Consider the following 24,420-nt stretch of genomic DNA (forward strand, 5'->3'; position numbering starts at 1 on the left):
ATTGCTAGGACCTTGTTGGTTGTTGTATGGAATATTTCTGTTATAATTCTGGTTTTGATTGTAAATTGGTCTTGGCGGTTGATAATTATTCTGATAATTATTTCCAGGCCTTTGGTTTATGTATGAAATATTCTCTCTTTGTTCCATTGTTAATTCAATACTGAGACAATCTTTTGTCAAATGTGGTCCTCCACACTGCTCACAACTAATTCGTATCGAATGAATATCTTTAGTCATCTTTTCCATTCGTCTCTCGACAGCATCTATCTTTGCGGAAATGGAATCTAAGTCATGGCTAGAATCGGCTCTAGCTGCTTTAGATGATCTAACGATATCTTTTTCTTGGTGCCACCCATGTGAGTGGGAAGCAGTGTTATCAATAATTTTGTAAGCATCAGTTTCGGTTTTCTTCATAATAGAACCACCAGCTGCTATATCTATGTCTTTCCTTGTAGTGATGTCGCATCCTTGGTAGAATATTTGTACTATTTGACAGGTGTCTAAACCATGTTGCGGACATCCTCTCAACAACTTTCCAAATCTTGTCCATGCCTCATATAGAGTTTCATTTGGCTTCTGTGTAAACGTAACAATTTCTCCTTGAAGTCTTACGGCTTTAAATGCAGGAAAGAATTGTTTAAGAAATTTTTCAACTAAAACGTCCCATGTATCAATCGCCCCTTCAGGTAACGATTCCAACCAATCTTTGGCTTCTTCCTTTAAAGTCCAGGGAAATAACATGAGATATATCTGTTCATCCTCCACTTCTCGGATTTTAAATAGTGTGCAGATCCTATTAAAGGTACGTAAATGTTCATTTGGATCTTCCTTAGGCGCACCACTAAATTGGCATTGATTAGTTACCATGTGTAGAATTTGTCCTTTGATTTCATAATCTGGCGCATTAATGTCTGGATGAGTAATTGCGTGACCTTGGCCAGTGCGTTTAGCTCTCATTCGGTCTTCCATACTTAAAGGTTCCAGATTCTCCATAATTGAATTTGTTGAATCGGAATCACTAGAGGATTCTGATTTAATGGTTCGTTCCTCAACAATCTCTGTTTGAATGATTGGTGGTTCCGGAGGAAAGTTTAGTGGTTCAGGATCTACGAATCGTTCCTGAATATTCTCCGGATTCTCAATTGTGAGGTCGGGTTCAAAAAATGAATTATCGGAAATTTGAACTGGAGTACTTGGTCGACTGGATGACGATTCTAAAGAAAAATCAACGTATTTGCTAAATGTCTTGATCTAGTTACAGGTGGTGAACGTACAAAAGGTGGTGAACGTCTTGCTCGGTGCATTCACTGAATATCCTATTAGTTTTTAAAAGGAAAGAAAAATTATAATAAGTTATCCAATCAATAGACTTTTCTGATTTTGCCCACGTTTCGAATAGCCAAAAGATGCAGCAGAGGGGCAGGATTCGTTTGGTCTCAATATAATTGAGGACTGTTTGGCTCCAATAACCCGGTCCACGTACAAATCCAACTATTACTACGAACCAGAAAATTTTGATGTCTATTAATTTAACCACTTAAAATAAATTTTCGTAATTTTAAGAAATTTAGATAAGAAGTAGAATAAAAATCTATGTCCTAAAACTAGAATAGCGAGAAATAAGAAAGAAAAAGAGTTCGTCGGAAAAAGGTCGAAAAAGAAAAATGGTTGAAAAATAAAAGGTGACGAAAAAATAAAAGAAACTTATAAAACTTAAAAACACTTGACTAACCTAACCTTATTACTACAACTAACTTAAAATTATAATCGCAAATTGAGATAACTAATTGGAATGATAATTGATACATAGGTAAAAGTCGTCTAAAAATATTAAAGCTTACAGGAAAAACTAAATCCCAAATGGAAATAACTTAAAAAAAAACTAAAACTTAAAAAGGCGTCGCAAAATTCTAAAGCACCTAAATCTTAGTCTAAAGAAAAAGCACCTAGAGATTTTACGGCAAAGCCTAAAAATCTAGAAGTAAAAATAACTATGGCAAAAACTAAGTTTAAAACTAAATATGAGCGAAAAATACAAATATTACGCTAAAACAATTAAAAAGGGACAAAATATTAAAAATATACAAAAAGTTGTAAAAAATACAATTTTTATAAAAATATTATTTTTATATTATTTATTTATTAAAACTATTAATTTTACAATTTAATTAAACTAATTTAACTAAAATATATAAATTAAATAAAAAGTAAAAGTAATTATAATAATAATAATTAGTTGGGGTTAATAATAATAATAATTAATAATTACCCGTAATTAATGCTGAATTAGGGTTCTGTCGGTGTCAGAGTAGCTCCGCGAGTCGCGGTGCCCGAAGCAGAAAACTCCGCGAGTCGCGGGGTTCCCGAATTCAACTCAGGTACAGTTTTTTATTTGACGCGTTTTTTTTTTATTTTATATTTTCTGTTTTTATATTTTCTGTTATATCAAAATATTTATATAATAAAAAACTTATATTTTAAAAACTTAAATAAAAATAGAACTACTTTATAATTTTAAAAATATCTTAAAAATAGATTTATAAATTTTTTTTTTTTCGGTTTTTTTATATTTATAAAATATATTTATAAAATAAATTAAATAAAACTTATATTTTTACAAACTAAAGAAACTTTATAAAACTTAAATATTTATCAAACTCCTAAAAATATTTATATTTTTGTTTTTCTTTTTATATTTTCGATTATTTAAAACGTATTTTTATAAAAACGAATTTTAATAAAAGTAAACTAAAATTTTTTTTTTATATTAGCGTTGCGCTTCCGGCTTTTAAGTGATTCCCCGGCAGCGGCGCCAAAAATATACTTGATGTTGTGCGAGGTGTATATAAAATACTATTAAATTTTACAAGGAAATACTATTAAATACGATACAATTTTACACAAGATATTTATTTATTTAGAGAATGGATATACTTAAACCTTGCTACAACACTTATAGGCAGTGTACCTAATCGTACAGTAGTGTAGTTTTTAGTAAGTCCGGTTCGTTCCACATGGAATCTTTTTAAACAAAGCTTAACGCTATATTAGTTTACTTTTATAAAAATACAAATATATATATAAGTAATATTATTATTATAAAGGGGGGTTTTTTACCGTTTAATGACCGATTTGTCAATTTTAAAACTTTAGTCGCAGTTAAAACCAAATGTAAAATAATAAATAAATACAAGACTTAATTTAAAGTGTAAAGTAAATAACGATAATGAAATTGCGATTAATAAAAATGCGATAAAATAAACTTGCGATAATTAAAAAGTACGATAATTAAAAGTGCAATTAAATAAAATAACAATAAAAATGCGATAATTAGAAGTGCAATTAAATATAAAATAAAGGAAATTAAATATGAAATAAAAGAATTATGCTTATTTAAACTTCCGTAATCATGATGTTTGACGTGTTGATTTTAGTTTTATGCCCATGGGTTAATTGTCCTTTGTCCTGAATTATTTAATATGTCCGTCTGGTTTTTGTCCATAACAGTCCATCAGTCATAAATATAAAGTGCGAGTATCCTCGTCAAATTATTCTTATACCCGAAGTTAAATATTCCAACTAATTGGGGACTTAAACTGTAACAAGATTTTAATACTTTGTTTAATAATTACACCAGGATGTCGACTGAGTGTAACCCAAGGTTTTAATATTTTGTTATCAATTATACCAAGTGTCCTTGTACATAATTTCACCCCTGTTTTAATTATTCTAGTGGCTATTAATCCATTCCCGTGTCCGGTTAAATGAACGATTATTCGTACATATAAATACCCCGCCCATCGTGTCCGATCGAGTGTATATGGTAATTTATAGGGACGCCCAATTGTAAATCTTTATATTAACATTAACAAACTATCATTTAGTTAAACAAATATAAAGCCCATTAATAGCCCATAGTCTAATTTCCACAAGTGTCGTTCTTTTGTCCAAACCCCAATTATGGTACAAAGCCCAATTACCCAAATTTTAGTAATTAGCCCAACATCATGATTACTTCGGATTAAATAAGCATAATAATAACTTAGCTACGAGACATTAAATTAAAAAGGTTGAACATAACTTACAATGATTAAAAATAGCGTAGCATTACACGGACAGAATTTCGACTTACACCCTTACAACATTCGCTAACATACCCTTATTATTATGATTAAAATTAAAATTAAAATTAAAATTAAAATATAAATATAAATATATACGATATAGATAGAGAGATGGATATATATGTTATGAAAAATGATCAGAATTCGGTTGGCTTTATAGGGAGTTTCAGACTTTGGGGCTCCGCGACTCGCGGCATTTTTTTGCCTTCAAACTCCGCGAGTCGCGGAGTTTGTAAATACAGCTCACACAAGTTTGGAGCCTTTCTTGCCGACGGTTTATAATATATTATATAATATATAAATAATTATAAGAATTATTTAAATATTATATTATATTTATGTGCATAGTTGACTTGTAATTTTTAGTCCGTTGCGTCGAGCGTTGAGAGTTGACTCATGTCCCGGTTCCGGATTTTCGAACGTCCTTGCGTACAATTTAATATCTTGTATTTTGCGTTTTGAATCTTGTACTCTTGTAATTTCGAGACGTTTCTTATCAATAATTGGAACCTCTTTGATTGTCTTTTGTACTTTTGAGCTTTTTGGTCGTTTGCGTCTTCAATTCGTCGAATCTGTCTTTTGTCTTCACCTTTTATTATTTAAACGAATATCACTTGTAAATAGAACAATTGCAACTAAAAGCTTGTCTTTCTTGAGGAATAATGCTATGAAATATATGTTCGTTTTTAGCATTATCATATATATATATATATATATATATATATATATATATATATATATATATATATATATATATATATATATATATATATATATATATATATATATATATATATATATATATATATATATATATATATATATATATATATATATATATATATATATATATATATATTGCTCTGTATTATTTCAAGATATTATTAGTATACATAAAATATTACGACGGAGTGCTGTCCGAGTGATTTCAAAATAGTTTTTTTTGAATGAGTCGAAGCTAAGGAAATTATGGGTTATAGCTATGGAGGTGATGGGTATGGTTCATGGGTATGCTCGTGAGGTCAATCTAGTGTTTATCATCTCCGTTGCGTCTACGTACTTTCCTGCAATATTGAATCTCAATATTGATACGTTCGTGAATTCGAGGCCAACCTTGCACTTATTAAATGATGTTATATGTATTTTTACTACGAAATACAGTATTGTGAGTTTCATTACTCCCTTTTTATATATATTTTTGGGCTGAGAATACATGCGCTGTTTTATAAATGTTTTACGAAATAGGCACAAGTACCAAAACTAATTCTATGTGGGTTTAAACCAGAAATATACCCTTAGCTTGGTAACATTAAACTACTTGTCTATGTACGGTAGGCGCGAATCCTAAAGATAGATCTATTGGGCCTGACAAACCCCATCCTGACTATGGGATGCTTTAGTACTTCGAGGTTATTTTAAACACACCTGATCTGGTGTACTTCAGAGGGTAAAACATGAGCGTTAAGGCTTGTTACCGGGTGCCTACAACTTATAGAATACTTTTATACACTTGCGAGTGTACATATATTTATAAACGGAAATCTTGTGGTCTATTAATATTTTGAAATGATTGTTATGATAAACCTGTGAACTCACCAACCTTTTGGTTGACACTTTAAAGCATGTTTATTCTCAGGTATTAAAGAAATCTTCCGTTGTGCATTAGCTCATTTTAAGGATATTACTTGGAGTCATTCATGGCATATTTTGAAAGACGTTGCATTCGAGTCATTGAGTTCATCAAGATTATTATTAAGCCAATTATAGTTGGATGTATTATGAAATGGTGTGCATGCCGTCAACTTTCGTTGTAAAGAAAGTTTGTCTTTTAAAAACGAATGCAATGTTTGTAAAATGTATCATATAGAGGTCAAATACCTCGCGATGTAATCAACTATTGTGAATCGTTTATAATGTATATGAACTGGTCCTTTCAATCATGGTCTAAAATCATGGCGTGGCATAAGTCAATCTTTAGATAGGGCTTATGTATGTAATGCATGTATCATGAGTGATAAAGTATATCTTGAGTCGTACATGAGAAAATATGATATGTAGTGTCCAGTGAAATATGATGTCTAATGTCCAGCGAAATATGATGTCTAATGTCAAGCAAAATATGATGTCTAGTGTCCAGCAAAATATGATGTCTAGTATCCCGCGAAATATGATGACTTGCGTCATGGAGGATGAAGGATGGAGGATGGTGGATGGAGGATGAAGGATGAAGTCACGTGCCTTGAAGTCATGTGTCTTGAAGTCATGAAGGATGAAGGATGGAAGAAGATGGATGGAGGATGAAGTTACGTGCCTTGAAGTCATGTGTCTTGAAGTCATGAAGGATGAAGGATGGAGGAAGACAGATGGAGGAAGACGAATGGAGGATGGAGGATGAAGTCACGTTCCTTGAAGTCATGTGATGTACAACACTCAGGACTTGATGCCATCCACCTCCCAGCTCTTGAGGGAGGGAGTCTAGAGAGAGAAAGTGAGTGTAAAAGAGAAAGTGGAGCGTCTGATCTCTTCTCTAATGTGTAAATAAGGTGGAGAACCCCTCTATTTATAGGCAAAACTTGGGCTTGTAATGAAGTTTTATGGGCTACTTCTTGGGCTTAATTAATGGAGAAACCTAACAACTTGCGTGTCTTCACTAATTTTGGCATAACTTTATCATACGAAGTCGGATTGAGGTGATTCAAAAGCCCAAACATCCGTAACTCATAGCTCTACAACTTCCGTTTTATGCGTCTAGACCATAGGATACACCATTAGAAAAAAGTCGATTATTTTAGTAGGGATTGGATGTTGATGAAAGAGCCTTATCATAAATACATTCCGTACCGTTAGGTTCAGTTTATCCCAAAATGATACCAGACATTCAACAAGCTCCAGTATTAAATTTTTACCAAATTAATATTACCTAAAAAACTAATAACAAGAATTGATTTACACATTTGATTGTTATTTTTTTCCAAATTAATATTAACAAGAATTGACACCAAAAACTAATTCTATAACGTAAAAACACGGATTAATTTTGAAAACATAGGAAAACACCCAAAAACCTAAAACTTTGACCCAAAAACGATTTTGATAAGCAAAACCAGAGACTACGGCTCTGATACCACTTTGTAGACGTTGTTTTGATGGATCTTAGGTTGCTTATGATCGTGACTAGAGGCGGAATTCACTAGAGACGACTAAACCGAGATATGGGTCGTATTGGATTCATTTTGGACGAACCTAGAGTGCAATCTAGATTAGAACGAAGCCTAAACGTGTTATTTCGGTGGTATTTGGTGTAAAGTATTGAGAGAAAACGAGACCAGACGTTTAGGGTTAATGGGATGTGTAACCTCAACAATGAGTCTTAAACCCGTATATATACTGCATGCCAGACACACTCGGTCGAGTGTGTCACACAGTCGGTCGTGTGTGTGAACACACACGGTCGACTGTGTATGCAGTTTAACTTATTGATTGTTTAACTAATTAAGTACGCACGATCACATATATAATCAATAGTCACAACGATACGTTATTACATGACCAAATGTATTAAAACGATAAGCTATCTACGACTTGGGATTACATGCACCAACATAATGGATATAATATGAATCCAGATGATCTCATATTCAGATTCATATTTATTTTATATTTGTTAATTTATATTTGTATCCATATTTATTTAATTTAGTTTTGTTTATTCATATCCGTTGAATTAAGCGAGCAAATTGATATCCATTAGATATTCAAATAAATGTTAAAATATATTTTATTTCAAAGTACATATGTAATCTCTACGGTTACTTTGTTAACTACACGTGTTTAAATCGCATTCTATCACCGATTGTGAGTTCGTTGTATGATTGAACTGAAACAAGAACAAAATCTACTCAACAATACCTCTTTCAATATTAACCAAAATTATTCAGAATTAAACAATCGAATGAAAAACACAACTCTCAATATACAAAAACTCTCTCAAATCATAATCTTCAAACAATGAGTTTGAAATTTACCAATAGAACAAATTCAAAAGAAAGTAGATCAGTTGAAAAAAATGATTGAATCTGATTAGAAACCCTTGAATGAAATAACAACAAGATTTAAGGTGAACCGCGCTTCGCTGCGGTCAAAGTGCGGCTGACCATGTAAGAGCTCGTCGATTTTGTAAAGGAAAAATAGAAAACATCTGAAAAAAAGAAACTCTCGTGACTCAAATCCATGACTATCCAGTAACCATCGATCCATTAATGTTTTAGTATTATAAATACAACTATATTTATCGGATATACATTAATACAATAGGAATTGAAATTAAAAAAAACGTGTTTTTATGTATTTCTTTAAAAGGTAGTAATTTTAAGAGCAACATACATGATGATACTTTAATTATTGATCATCATATATAATAAAAAAAATGTAGATAAGAAATTGTTGGGTTTTAATTCTATTAATCATTCAAGTATTTGTTTTTTTTTAAAAAAAACTAAATTTGTAACTTTTTTTGTTTCAGCCAAAGTTATTGAACTAATTTCCTAAGCCCAAATTTTCTTTTTAGAGTCCAGCCCAAAGTTATAGCCAATTTTGTAAGCCAAAATTTCCTTTTAGAGTCCAGCCCAATTACAAACATTACATAATGTAAGAGAAAATTAACAAAAAGGGGAAAATGTCATACTAGGGATTCGACCCTACAACCAATAGGTAAGTAAGTATACATCTAGCCACTCATCCAATCTAAATTATGTGTTGAAAATAGCATATTTATTATTTATTATTTTAAAATATCGGAAAAACTGAAATCAGAAAGCAATTGTAATGTTATTGTTCATTCATTCTTTAAATGAATATATACAAGTTTTGGGGTCAGCCGCGTGCTGCGGCGACGGACCCCTTATTTTTACGAAAACGTATCGTCGTTTTCGTTTTTTTCTTTTCGATATATATATATATATATATATATATATATATATATATATAACATAATGTTGGTGAAGCAATAAAAAATTGTTAAAAAAATGTATAAAATGTTGAAAAAGAGCAAAAAAAATGTAAGGGAAAAAATTATGAAAACAACTTGTTAAAAAATATAATGTTAAAAATGAAAAATATGGAGGGTTAAAGCTGGACAAAATATGCCGGAGGGTTGAAACAGAAAAAATGTGGACTTAAATTAAATTGGAAAACAAAAATTGAAAAATGGATAAATAAAAGAAACCAGAGCCAAGACTAGAACCTCGGTTATTTAGGAAAGAAAGCAAGGGGACAACTTTTAGGCTGCTAAACACGTTTGATTAATTTGTCACCACAAATTATTATTTAACCGTTAAATGTATTGATTTTGACAAAAGTCAAAATTGAAGGCTGAATTTGAAGTTACTGTTCAAATTTTTATAGTTATAATTATAATTATAATTATAATTATAATTATAATTATAATATAATATTCATAACCAATAACCAGTTAATTTAATAATGTAATGAAGCCTAATTCTCCCATGTGAGGCATTCATACTTATATCAGTATATACACCAAGCTATTTCTTTATAGCTTTATATTTCTAGACTTTCGTACTCTGTATTATGTTTTGATTAATTTTTTTTATTGTTTTTGAGGTTGTTTTAAAGTTTGCATGATTTAATACTTCTATATTTTTTATTTTGATTATTGTAGTTATAATATTTTGATAACAAACGAATACGATAGCATTTTTTTCTCTACATGTACCGAAACCAAATCGGTACCAAATCACTCAATTGGTGCAATTTAAATACTCATGTTCAAAAATAAAAATGATATCAATTGGTACAATACGCTACAGGTTATATACCACATTCATCATAGATAATAACTAGTTGTGGAGCCCTCGCTTCGCGCCGGGGGCTCCGTTTTGAATGCGAGTTAAAAAAAAATCTTGATCTATTTTGTAAAAAAGAATTTTTTTCGACATAACATTGAAGGGTTGTTCCTTTTGTGAAAGTTGCTTCTTTTAGCGTTCGGGTTTTATTTTAAAAAGAAAAAGTTAGTAAAGTGGGGGTTCGATTTGTATTTTAATAAAAGTTAGTGGGTTAAGTTTGTGAAATTTGAAAAAACTTTACGTATAAAGTGGGGGTTCGATTTGTATTTTAATAAAAGTTAGGGGGTTAAGTTTGTGAAAATTGAATATTAGTAAAAAAAAAAAAAGATAGTAAAGTGGGGGTTCGATTTGTATTTTAATAAAAGGTGGGGGGTTAAGCTTGTGAAATTTGGGGAAAAATAAACGTATAAAGTGGGGGGTTCGATTTGTATTTTAATTAAAAGTTAAGGGGTTAAGTTTGTTGAAAGTGGGAAAATGAATAGAACTATTCATTTCCACTATACCATTTAGATATAGGTATAATAATTAGGCAAGCAAGCCTACTGAATTTTGTTCGTGATTTAGTATCATTTCTACTATTCAATAAGATCACAAGGGCGTTTGATAGTGTATCTAACTTTCGGCACAACAATGATCACTTTGTCAACTATCATTCACGAAGCACACTTTGCTATCTTCGAAGAATTGCCAACAAAGAGTGTAGATACCATACATACTCCTCTATCAAATACCTTCGTGTTTAGAATTATCCATGAAATATCCCGTTCATATCGATTATAAACGTTCCATATTAATTGATTTCGTTGCGAGGTTTTGACCTCTATATGAGACGTTTTTCAAAGACCGCATTCGATTTTTAAAAACAAACCATAACCTTTATTTTATCGATAAAGGTTTAAAAACATTACGAAGATTATCAAATAATGATAATCTAAAATATAGCGTTCTCACACGACCATTACATAATAGTTTACAATAATATTACACAACAACTTAAGTCTTCAAATGCAGTTTTTAAATAATATTATACAAGCATGCAGACTCCAATCATGTCTTTATTTAGCATGCAACAGCGGAAGCTCTTAATAATCACCTGAGAATAAACATGCTTAAAACGTCAACAAAAAATGTTGTGAATGTATTTTGATCATACTTTGATATATATGTACATATTTGTTATAGGTTCGTGAGTGGCCAAGTCTTACTTCCCGACGAAGTAAAAATCTGTGAAAGTGAGTTATAGTCCCACTTTTAAAATCTAATATTTTTGTGATGAGAATACATGCAGCTTTATAAATGTTTTACAAAATAGACACAAGTACGCAAAACTACATTCTATGGTTGGATTATTAAACCGAATATTGCCCCTTCAAGTCTGATAGCCTAAGAATTAGGGAAATGGCCCCTAATTGACGCGAATCCTAAAGATAGATCTATTGGGCATAACAACCCCCATTCAAGTTATGAATGGCTTTAGTATTTCGATTTATATGGTGATTGCGATTGCCAATTTATGACATACTTGCGAGTATGCGGAGAATATTCTATATGCATTAAAGTTAATGTCGGTTACCAGGTGTTCATCATATGAATGATTTTTATACACTTGCGAGTGTAAGATTATAGAATAAATGAAATCTTGTGGTCTATTATTACTATTTGATAAATATATAGGTTAAACCTATAACTCACCAACATTTTTTGTTGACGTTTTAAGCATGTTTATTCTTAGGTAATTATTAAGAGCTTCCGCTGTTGCATGCTAAATAAAGATAGGATTGGAGTCTACATGCTTGTATAATATTGTTTAAAAACTGCATTCGAAGACTTAAGTTGTTGTGTAATATGATTGTAAACCATTATGTAATGGTCGTGTGAGAACGTTATATTTTAGATTATCATTATTTGATAATCTTCGTAATATTTTTAAACCTTTATCGATAAAATAAAGGTTATGGTTTGTTTTTAAAAATCGAATGCAGTCTTTGAAAAACGTCTCATATAGAGGTCAAAACCTCGCAACGAAATCAATTAATATGGAACGTTTATAATCGATATGAACGGGACATTTCAGTTGGTATTCGATGGTTGGTCTTAGAGAACCAGAAATTTCATTAGTGTGTGTCTAACCGAGTTTGTTAGAATGCATTAGTGAGTCTGGACTTCGACCGTGTTTTCTTTAAAAACGATTGCTTAACACTTTTTGTTGGAAACTATATATTATTAACATGTAAATATTATGTGATATATTAATCTCTTAACGTGTTTGATATTGTGTGATAGATGTCTACCTCTAGTACAAATTCCATCGACTCACCTTATAATAATGAAGAGTCGAATATATTTTGGAAAGATTCACAAATTCCCGAAGAGGAACCGAAAGAAGAGGAACCGGAAGAGGTGGAACCGGAAGAAGAGGAACCGGGAGAAGAGGTTCCGGAGGAGGAAATATTAGGAACCACAGAAAAATAGATAAATTTAAGAAAATCCTCAACCAATGGACCAAAGTTAATAATGGTCAGTGGTGTTTCCGCCGAGGAAGCAAAATATTGGGAAGATTACCAATTTTACGATGAATCGGATCCCGATGAGAATTCCGATGATGATATAGAAATTACCTCGACCCAATTTGAAAAAGGAAAAGAAAACAATAAGGTAAATGGCATTAAAATAGAAAAACCCGAGCCCAAAACCGATGAACTTTATGTTAACATGAAATATCCCGATGGAAAATACCGTCAACACCCGTATTTCTTAAATTTTAGCTATAACCCGGGAACATCTAAGCCACCAGGTTTTTCTAGACAATTTGTGAAAAGAACGGCTCGTATTAGGGGAGCACCATATATCCCTGAGAAATTAGCGAAACAAACCAAGTCCGAAGAAGAAGAAACAAGTGAGTCGGAATAAAGAGTTGTAATCATGTGATGTAATATATGTAATATAGTGTGCTTGTGCTTTTATGATATATTGTAAAAATTGCTTGTATTGTTTGTTAGGTATCTTTTATGAATCTAACCCTCGTCTATTTTTACAGTATAAAAACACAAAATGGATGTTAAGGATAGACAACCAAAAATTTTAGAAGACCTACCTAGGGACATGATTGATGAAATCTTGTCTAGAGTCGGTCAGAATTCGTCGGCACAATTATTTACGGAAAAATTAGTTTGTAGAACATTTGAAGAACGTTCCAGGCATGCCTTAGTTTATAAAAGGCATTCTTTTGAAAGATGGGGTATATCACATTAGGGAGACCTTAAGTTACGCCGTGTTTTCTTTAAAGCGTTAAATGCGGGGAACCCAAGTGCAATTTTATGCTACGGGTTAAGAACCTATTTTGACTCAACATATCCCAACATAGGACTTCGTGCTTTAGAAAGAGCTTCTAACATGCAACATAAAGAAGCATGTTATGCTTACGGGTTAGTGATGTTTGCTTCTCACCAAAGTGAGAAAAAGAACATCATATTACAACTTTTAAATAAAACCTTCCCACAAGTGACGGATTCAGTAGTTGGGGTGAGAAACAAGGTTTTTAGATTATTACGGGGCTGTTGGGCATTACGAAACCCTCGTCCCTTTGACGACGTTACAACATGCTGTCTTGTCAACGGCCACAACGGTTATGTTACACAAGACCAAGGATGGGAAGTAGTCTTAGTAAAACCAGAATGCATGACTTGTTTCTGGACTTATGAATTACGTGTTTTTATTGCTTTTGCTGAACGACTTGCGTATTAACTAGGGATTTTGTACAACTATTTTGTATCAAAGTGGTTGTGTGCTATATTTCATGCTTTATGTATAATAGCGGTATTGTAAGTTTGTAAATTTTTGTATAAAAGTTTAAACACGAAATATTATTATAATCAGTTTTTCATATAGAATTGTAGTAGTTGAATGGTATATTAGCTACTAAGTATGAACTTAACGGGTAGATACTACCCGAATTAAAACTATAAAACGCTAATATGAAGAAAAAGCTTTTATAAATGAGTTCATATTATGCTACGAAATACTATTGACTACTCTTAATATTCTATATGATTAACTTAATTCTTTTGGGCTATTTTTGAAGGAAATGGCACCGACGACTCGTCAGAATTTGAACATGAGCGAGGAAAACTTCCGTGTTTTTCTTGCAGCAAACATAGCCGCAGTACAGGCTGCAATGCAAAACAACAACAATAACTCAGAATCTAGCAATGCAAATAACGCCACAAGAAATCGTGTAGGATGCTCCTACAAAGAATTCGTTGCCTGTAAACCTCTGGAATTCAATGGAACCGAGGGTCCAATCGGATTGAAACGGTGGACCGAAAAGGTTGAATCGGTGTTTGCCATAAGTAAGTGTACTGAAAAAGACAAAGTAAAGTACGCTATGCATACCTTCACAGGTACTGCGTTAACATGGTGGAATACCTATCTAGAACAAGTGGGACAAGATGCTACGTACGCACTACCGTGGTCAGCATTCAAACATCTGATGACTGAGCAGTATCGTCCCAGAAGCGAGGTCAACAAGCTAAAAGTAGAGCTTAAGGGATTACGAACATAAGAATTCGATATTACTACGTATGAACGACGATTCACGGAGTTGTGCTTATTGTGCCTGAGAGCATTCGAAGATGAAGAGGAGAAAATCGACGCGTTTGTAAAAGGGTTACCAGAAAGGATCCAAGAAGATATAAGTTCACACGAGCCCGCTTCCATAAAAAAGGCGAGTCGAATGGCTCATAAACTCATAAACCAGATTGAGGGAAGAGTTAAAGAGCAGACGGCAAGCCAACACGAAACAAATCAAAAGAAAGTGGGAAGAAACCAGTGACAAGGGTCACAATTTTAACATCAACACAACAATCACAACTTCAATCGCACCAATTAACGCAACAACAAATCAACAACAATCCCAACAACAACTACAACAACTGTTCCAACAATAACAACAACCGCAATAACAACAATCCCAACAATAACAACCAGAGGCAGAAACCATGCCAGGGGTGTGAAGGATACCATCCGACTGGGCTTGGTACAACATCGTGTACTAAGTGTAATAGAAAGGGTCATGGTACGACGAAGTGTGAAGTTTACGGACCAAAGGCTAACAAGAATAAAGGAACAAATAATGTCGGAACAAATAATACCGCCATTATTTGTTATGGATGTGGGAAGCCGGGTCATATCAGAAACGAATGCCCAAATCAGGGGAATACTAATGGACAGGTCCGCGGAAGAGTTTTCAATATTAATACGGCAGAAGCGCAAGAAGACCCGGAGCTTGTAACGGGTACGTTTCTTATTGACAATAAATCTGCTTATGTTTTATTTGATTCGGGTGCGGATAGAAGCTATATGAGTAATGATTTTTGCACTAAATTAAGTTGTCCATTGACGCCTTTGGATAATAAATTTTTACTCGAATTAGCAAACGGTAAATTAATTACAGCAGATAATATATGTAACGACCCGAAAATTTTCGACCAAATTTAAACTTTAATCTTTATATTATTCCGACACGATAAGAAAAGTTTGTTAAGTTAAATCTCAAGAATTTTAAACTGTGTTCATACATTCATTATAACCTCGACCAAATTCTGACGATTCACGAACCGTTATAGATATGTATATGTATATATATATTATAACTTGAGAATATTAATAAAGTATTAAACGTATAATACTTTACCCGAACGTATTTGTTTCAATATGATTTTTGACAAAATTAAAAAATATATATTAAATGATTGAATTATCATAAACATTGAATTATGATTACAATTCTCTATTGAGAGGTCCACTATGATTTGAGAAAATCTATTCCTCTTAACGATATTCAGAATAATTTGTAAAGCTATTTATAAATAAAAACATAAAGTGTCATTTACGAAAGTTAGACAAAAGTTAGTGGAGAATTGGTTTCCATAATATTCTATTAATCTATTTTCAAACGTACAAAGACGTTTTCAATTTAAAAAGAACTTTATTATTAAAACGTATATAACTTTTATAAATATCTAGAATCACTTTTGACAACTCATTACTTAACCAGTATGATAAAGATAACGATATTTATATTTTATTTTATTAAATATATATAACGATTTAAATTAATATATAAATATTTATACGCGTATTATACATACATAGTTTTTATACTTTTACTATACTTTAACTTTACCTTTACTTTACTTTTACTTTACTTTAACTTTAATAATTCATACTTTAATAATTCACTTTAATAATTCATACTTTAATAATTCACTTTAATAATTCATACTTTAATAATTCACTTTAATAATTCACTTTAATAATTCATACTTTAATAATTCACTTTAATAATTCATACTTTAATAATTCACTTTAATAATTCACTTTAATAATTCATACTTTAATAATTCACTTTAATAATTCATACTTTAATAATTCACTTTAATAATTCAAAAATCTATTATAAATAGAATTCAATAGGTTTCATTTTTTCATAGAAACTTGAAAATATATTTCTCTAAACTCTCTCAATCGAATTACATATATATATTTTCTTTGTATTATTTCAAGATATTATTAGTATACATAAAATACAACGACAGAGTTATACTCAGACGATTTCAAAATAAGTTTTCAAACGGGATAGAGCTAAGGAAATTATGGGTTATAGCTATGGAGGTTATGGGTATTAATCGAGGGTATTGCTCGTGAGGTCAACCTAACGTTTATCATTTTCGTTGCGTCTACGTACTTTCCTGCAATATTGAATCACAATATTGATACGTTCGTGAATCCGAGACAAACCCTGCACTTGTTCAGTGCCGTCATATACATAATTGCTACGAAATACAGTATTGTGAGTTTCATTTGCTCCCTTTTATATATATTTTTGGGACTGAGAATACATGCGCTGTTTTTATAAATGTTTTACGAAATAGGCACAAGTACTAAAACTAATTCTACGTGGGTTTAAACCAGAAATATACCCTTAGCTTGGTAACATTAAACTACTTGTCTATGTACGGTAGGCGCGAATCCTAAAGATAGATCTATTGGGCCTGACAAACCCCATCCTGACTATGGGATGCTTTAGTACTTCGAGGTTATTTTAAACACACCTGATCTGGTGTACTTCAGAGGGTAAAACATGAACGTTAAGGCTTGTTACCGGGTGCCTACAACTTATAGAATACTTTTAAACACTTGAGAGTGTATGGATATTTATGGAAACTGAAATCTTGTGGTCTATTACTATTACGGAAATGATTGATTATGATAAACTAATGAACTCACCAACCTTTTGGTTGACACTTTAAAGCATGTTTATTCTCAGGTATTAAAGAAATCTTTCGCTGTGCATTAGCTCATTTTAAGGATATTACCTGGAGTCATTCATGACATACTTTGAAAGACGTTGCATTCGAGTCATTGAGTTCATCAAGATTAATATTAAGTCAATTATAGTTGGATGTAATATGAAATGGTATGCATGCCTTCAATTTTTGATGTAAAGAAAGTTTGTCTTTTGAAAACGAATGCAATGTTTGTAAAACGTATCATATAGAGGTCAAATACCTCGCGATGTAATCAACTATTGTGAATCGTTTATAATGTATATGAACGGGTCATTTCAGTTGGTATCAGAGCGGTGGTCTTAGCGAACCAGGTCTTGCATTAGTGTGTCTAACTGATAGTTTATAAGATACATTAGTGAGTCTGGACTTCGACCGTGTCTGCATGTCAAAAGTTTTGTTTATCCTTTTTAGTCGGAAATCATCAACTTACCATCCTTAGAAAATTACATGCTTATCATTCTTAGTCTAGACACGTCTTGCTGCATTGATTGCATGAATAGTGTATAGACAAAATTCATATTTTAGCGTATCTGCTAAATCATATCTTATCGTATCTATTACCGTAAACTTTGCCTGACATATTCCGTAAATTCCTCCGTAATCTACGAAACCTTTTGCTCTATATAATTAGAATACCACCCGATAGCCGGAAAATCATTTCATATCGAAAAATCCTTTATCAAATCGTACGAAATGGAATTCGTCATCAGTTCAAGTTCCTCGGATTTCAAAATGGAATCCCACTCAAGTTCCGAAAGCAGTGTGACCGGAATGGATCAACCAATTAGTCATCATCTATTCTGAATAAATTGGGGATGGGTTCGTAGCCTCCTTAATCATTGGAGACAAGAAGAAGGTGATCCTTTCCATCCACCACATTACCCTCTTGGCGAAGAACCTGAAGCACTTACCGGCGAACCTGTTCGAAACACCATTTTCTCTCTCATTTCCAGAGTATCTCGTCATGATTATATACTACACCAAATTCTAGATCTTATTTATCCGCTCGTCCGAACCGACAATCACCCCGGTGTAATAGAAGAAGTCAACGAGCTTCGCGCTCGGGTAGTGGCTTTGGAGAATATGGTGCAAAGGTTACAAACACCAGCAGCAGCACCAGCAACATAACCAGTACCACCATCAACAACATCAACAGTACCATTACCACCACCAACAACAACCGCATCGCAAACCTCAACTTCACAATCTGTCCCATGAGCATCGACGTCATACGCCCTGTAGATACTAAGGAATACCACAACGATGAAGTATTGATTCATAACTTCATTGGGAAAACATTCTATGATGATTATGTAATTTCTAAAGTTTAGAAATTATCTATCCTAGCCTTAACCATAAATCAAGTGAGTTTAATTTAATATTAACTCATTAAATCTATATTACATCTGAAGAAATATACACATATATTTCCATAAAGACTGTAATAAAATTATTTTGTACAAAATATTAATTGTGATATTTTTTTAACGGGTAGGTAATACCCGAGAGATATATAAATTCACAATTAATACATTACATTCTTCGAATCTGATTCAGCAAATCATCAACTATACTCCCTACTTTCACAACAATATCCATTATTTCATATAAATCAAAACAATCATATTCATTCAAATTCAATTACATATTCTGATTTTGAAATCGCATAATTCAATTCGAAATATAACCAGTATCATCACTCTTAGATTCCTATATCTTTCAAAGCTATACTTTGACTTCAAAACTGTGTTAGAACATCATATGTATTAACGATTACAATATGTGCTCAAACCCTTCGAAATTCCTGAAGACACTTCAACTAAGGAACAATTGAGATGATGATCCAACCACATGTTACCCACAGTTATACACCTGAAAAACTCTCAAAACCCAAGTCATAGTTCGACACGTATCCGTGTTAGACCCTTTGGCATTTACTAGCTAAAATAACTTTTCAATTCCATTTCAAAATAGACAGTTTTGTCACAGCTCCAGCAAACCAACTTCAATTGTTCATTCGAATAAGCCTTATTATAATGATTACCCCTTCATCATTATTACCGGGGAACCTTTCATATCTCGCCACATTAGCAGTAAACTTATTAACAACTTCATTGATCTTTGAATTTCCGAAAAATCTTTATATTTATCAAAACCCCATCATTTACTCATCTGCATCTTGTAACGAGAATTTCCATACGAATCATCGGAAATTAGCAATCAGTATTTTGAAGTCTCGCAGCATGTCTACGCCAACAATTATATGTGTCTATCTTCTGGACTTATATACTTTGAATGTGAAGTTTCTGAAAAACACCCTAAACTGCGAACCAGTTCTCAAAATTTTGAAAAATGCTGATGAAGCAGCAAAAACTGTAAATGACCTTAACAGTAAAAAGTTGGATGATAAAGGATAGTATAGTGGCAAAGCTCAGAAAAAGAGAAGCTTTGGAACTGGAAAACGGATTGAGAAAAGTATGAAGGAGGCTGTGGACAAATCACAAAGGCTGAACCTGCCTTCAAAGAATCCAAATGATTCAGTACTTGCTGAAGTCATTAACGAATACCTTGCTCCTGACTCTAAACCCCTGAGGACAATATCCTTCATCATCCTCTGATATTAGACATTCTAAGATATCATCGTATCTTTCATTATAAATATCCTCCATATTTCTGAAGATATTTCCATAATTATTCTTATCTGAAATCATTTACCTCTTCGTGCTGTCTGTATTACATCATAAAAGAAACTATTTTAGTTTCTAAATTCTGAAACTTTCGAATTTAAAAAAGGAATATTTTTGAAGTAGTGTTGGGAACTGAAGCATGAACTAGTATAATATAATGACACTTGATCAACGTGATTATATTACAGTAATTCATGCTGAGTTTTTAAATGGAACATGATGATTCACAGATCATAACGTCATCATGTGCTATGTTACACGACTCTTGTATTCTCTTTGATCTCTAAATATCAAGAAAATATTTCTTGATGATTCGGCCTTTTCCGAGGTATTCTGATAATTTGACAAGTCAAGATCGTGCCATTACAATTTCCTTCCTAGAACATTAACAATGTTCATTCCGAAATTTATATCTGCGAATTCTGGACCATTACAAGCGGTGCTTAATCGCAAGAAGAAGAAATGAAAGGACAAAGCTCCGAACTAGAAATGGGAGTATAAATCATAGCAAACAGAAGAGAGCATTAACTGTGGATGACAATGATTATAGAAGAAGCAAGGACTTTGAAATATAAGGGAAGATATAAAACCAAACAACAACCCAGAAATAACAAACCGTATATATCAATGCATATAGCAATATAAAGACACGGGAGAACTAAAAATACTATAAAACCAAGAGTATAGTAGAAGTAAATAGATTCTTCCAGAGGCAGATGAAAAAGAAGAGCGACAGATATGAAAGTGAGGAGTATATCAAGAATCAGCACTGGATGAAGCGTATTGACAAATAATTTTAAAGTAAGAATTGAGGGAGAAAGAATAGAAGGTGTGAATTAAAAGGAAATGAAAGAGGTGGATTTATAGTGAAATATCCGACAGAAAAATCGAGATGAATCATCGCATTAAATCGAAGAGGATCATAATTTCCTTAATCGTCGAAGAATCAAATCCTATATAGATTACAAAGATTTTCTTTAATCCGGAGATCAACCGTAATGATGTCAAAATATAAGACGAATCCCTATTTTCTCATTTCACTCTTTTACGATAGCTTCACTCATACGTTTTGAGTAATCGAATTATTTTATCCATATTTCTCAATCATGATAAAACCCTATGAATCAACTTATATTCATCATAATAACATTCTTATTGTTAGCCATGATGACCTCGATCAAATTTCGGGACGAAATTTCTTTAACGGGTAGGTACTGTGACGACCCGAAAATTTTTGACCAAATTTAAACTTTAATCTTTATATTATTCCGACACGATAAGCAAAGTTTGTTAAGTTAAATCTCAAGAATTTTAAACTGTGTTCATACATTCATTATAACCTCGACCAAATTCCGACGATTCACGAACCGTTATAGATATGTATATGTATATATATATTATAACTTGAGAATATTAATAAAGTATTAAACGTATAATACTTTACCCGAACGTATTTGTTTCAATATGATTTTTGACGAAATTAAAAAATATATATTAAATGATTGAATTATCAGAAACATTGAATTATGATTACAATTCTCTATTGAGAGGTCCACTATGATTTGAGAAAATCTATTCCTCTTAACGATATTCAGAATAATTTGTAAAGCTATTTATAAATAAAAACATAAAGTGTCATTTACGAAAGTTAGACAAAAGTTAGTGGAGAATTGGTTTCCATAATATTCTATTAATCTATTTTCAAACGTACAAAGACGTTTTCAATTTAAAAAGAACTTTATTATTAAAACGTATATAACTTTTATAAATATCTAGAATCACTTTTGACAACTCATTACTTAACCAGTATGATATAGATAACGATATTTATATTTTATTTTATTAAATATATATAACGATTTAAATTAATATATAAATATTTATACGCGTATTATACATACATAGTTTTTATATTTTTACTATACTTTAACTTTACCTTTACTTTACTTTTACTTTACTTTAACTTTAATAATTCATACTTTAATAATTCACTTTAATAATTCATACTTTAATAATCCACTTTAATAATTCATACTTTAATAATTCACTTTAATAATTCACTTTAATAATTCATACTTTAATAATTCACTTTAATAATTCATACTTTAATAATTCACTTTAATAATTCATACTTTAATAATTCACTTTAATAATTCATACTTTAATAATTCACTTTAATAATTCAAAAATCTATTATAAATAGAATTCAATAGGTTTCATTTTTTCATAGAAACTTGAAAATATATTTCTCTAAACTCTCTCAATCGAATTACATATATATATTTTCTTTGTATTATTTCAAGATATTATTAGTATACATAAAATACAACGACAGAGTTATACTCAGACGATTTCAAAATAAGTTTTCAAACGGGATAGAGCTAAGGAAATTATGGGTTATAGCTATGGAGGTTATGGGTATTAATCGAGGGTATTGCTCGTGAGGTCAACCTAACGTTTATCATTTTCGTTGCGTCTACGTACTTTCCTGCAATATTGAATCACAATATTGATACGTTCGTGAATCCGAGACAAACCCTGCACTTGTTCAGTGCCGTCATATACATAATTGCTACGAAATACAGTATTGTGAGTTTCATTTGCTCCCTTTTATATATATTTTTGGGACTGAGAATACATGCGCTGTTTTTATAAATGTTTTACGAAATAGGTACAAGTACTAAAACTAATTCTACGTGGGTTTAAACCAGAAATATACCCTTAGCTTGGTAACATTAAACTACTTGTCTATGTACGGTAGGCGCGAATCCTAAAGATAGATCTATTGGGCCTGACAAACCCCATCCTGACTATGGGATGCATTAGTACTTCGAGGTTATTTTAAACACACCTGATCTGGTGTACTTCAGAGGGTAAAACATGAACGTTAAGGCTTGTTACCGGGTGCCTACAACTTATAGAATACTTTTAAACACTTGAGAGTGTATGGATATTTATGGAAACTGAAATCTTGTGGTCTATTACTATTACGGAAATGATTGATTATGATAAACTAATGAACTCACCAACCTTTTGGTTGACACTTTAAAGCATGTTTATTCTCAGGTATTAAAGAAATCTTCCGCTGTGCATTAGCTCATTTTAAGGATATTACCTGGAGTCATTCATGACATACTTTGAAAGACGTTGCATTCGAGTCATTGAGTTCATCAAGATTAATATTAAGTCAATTATAGTTGGATGTAATATGAAATGGTATGCATGCCGTCAATTTTTGATGTAAAGAAAGTTTATCTTTTGAAAACGAATGCAATGTTTGTAAAACGTATCATATAGAGGTCAAATACCTCGCGATGCAATCAACTATTGTGAATCGTTTATAATGTATATGAACGGGTCATTTCAATATATGTCGGAATCGAGAAATTAAACTGGTTAGCGAAACGTTTAAGATTAATTTGATACCAGTAGAGTTAGGGAGTTTTTTTGTGATAATCGGCATGGACTGGTTGAAAGAGGTGAAAGCAGAGATCGTTTGTTACAAAAATGCGATTCGCGTCATACGAGAAAAAGGAAAACCCTTAATGGTGTACGGAGAAAAGAGCAACGCGAAGCTAAATCTTATTAGTAATTTGAAGGCACAAAAACTAATAAGAAAAGGTTGCTATGTTGTTCTAGCACATGTCGAGAAAGTATAAACCGAAGAAAAGAACATCAATGATGTTCCCGTCACAAAAGAGTTTCCCGATGTATTTACAAAAGAATTACCGGGATTACCTCCACACCGATCCGTTGAATTTCAAATAGATCTCGTACCAGGAGCTGCACCAATAGCTCGTGCTCCATACAGACTCGCACCCAGCTAAATGAAGGAACTCCAAATCCAATTACAAGAACTTTTAGAGCGTAGTTTTATACGACCAAGTACATCACCATGGGGAGCTCCTGTTTTGTTTGTCAAAAAGAAAGATGGTACATTCAGGTTGTGTATCGACTACCGAGAGTTGAACAAAGTCACCATCAAGAACCGTTACCCACTACCGAGAATCGACGACTTATTTGATCAACTACAAGGCTCGTCGGTTTATTCGAAGATCGATTTACGTTCCGGGTATCATCAAATGCGGGTGAAGGAGGATGATATTCCGAAGACTGCTTTCAGGACGCGTTACGGTCATTATGAGTTTATGGTTATGCCGTTTGGTTTGACTAACGCACCAGCTGTTTTCATGGACCTCATGAACCGTGTGTGTGGGCCATATCTCGACAAGTTTGTCATTGTTTTCATCGATTATATACTTATTTACTCAAAGAATGATCAAGAGCACGAAGAATATTTGAGAAAAGTGTTAGAATTGTTGAGGAAAGAAAAACTGTACGCAAAGTTTTCAAAGTGTGCATTTTGGTTGAAAGAAGTTCAATTCCTCGGTCACAT

At 32.2% G+C, this 24,420-nt stretch overlaps 1 non-coding gene across 1 annotated transcript; it reads left to right on the forward strand.

Annotated features, from left to right (window-relative positions):
- Positions 1–502: 502 nt before the first annotated feature.
- On the forward strand, positions 503–609 carry LOC139869472 (small nucleolar RNA R71). The gene has a single exon (XR_011766080.1). It is a non-coding gene; the product is annotated as a small nucleolar RNA R71 (small nucleolar RNA).
- Positions 610–24,420: the final 23,811 nt, after the last annotated feature.

The sequence above is a fragment of the Rutidosis leptorrhynchoides genome, chromosome 9, assembly GCF_046630445.1.
Source record: "Rutidosis leptorrhynchoides isolate AG116_Rl617_1_P2 chromosome 9, CSIRO_AGI_Rlap_v1, whole genome shotgun sequence".
Classification (NCBI taxonomy): domain Eukaryota; kingdom Viridiplantae; phylum Streptophyta; class Magnoliopsida; order Asterales; family Asteraceae; genus Rutidosis; species Rutidosis leptorrhynchoides.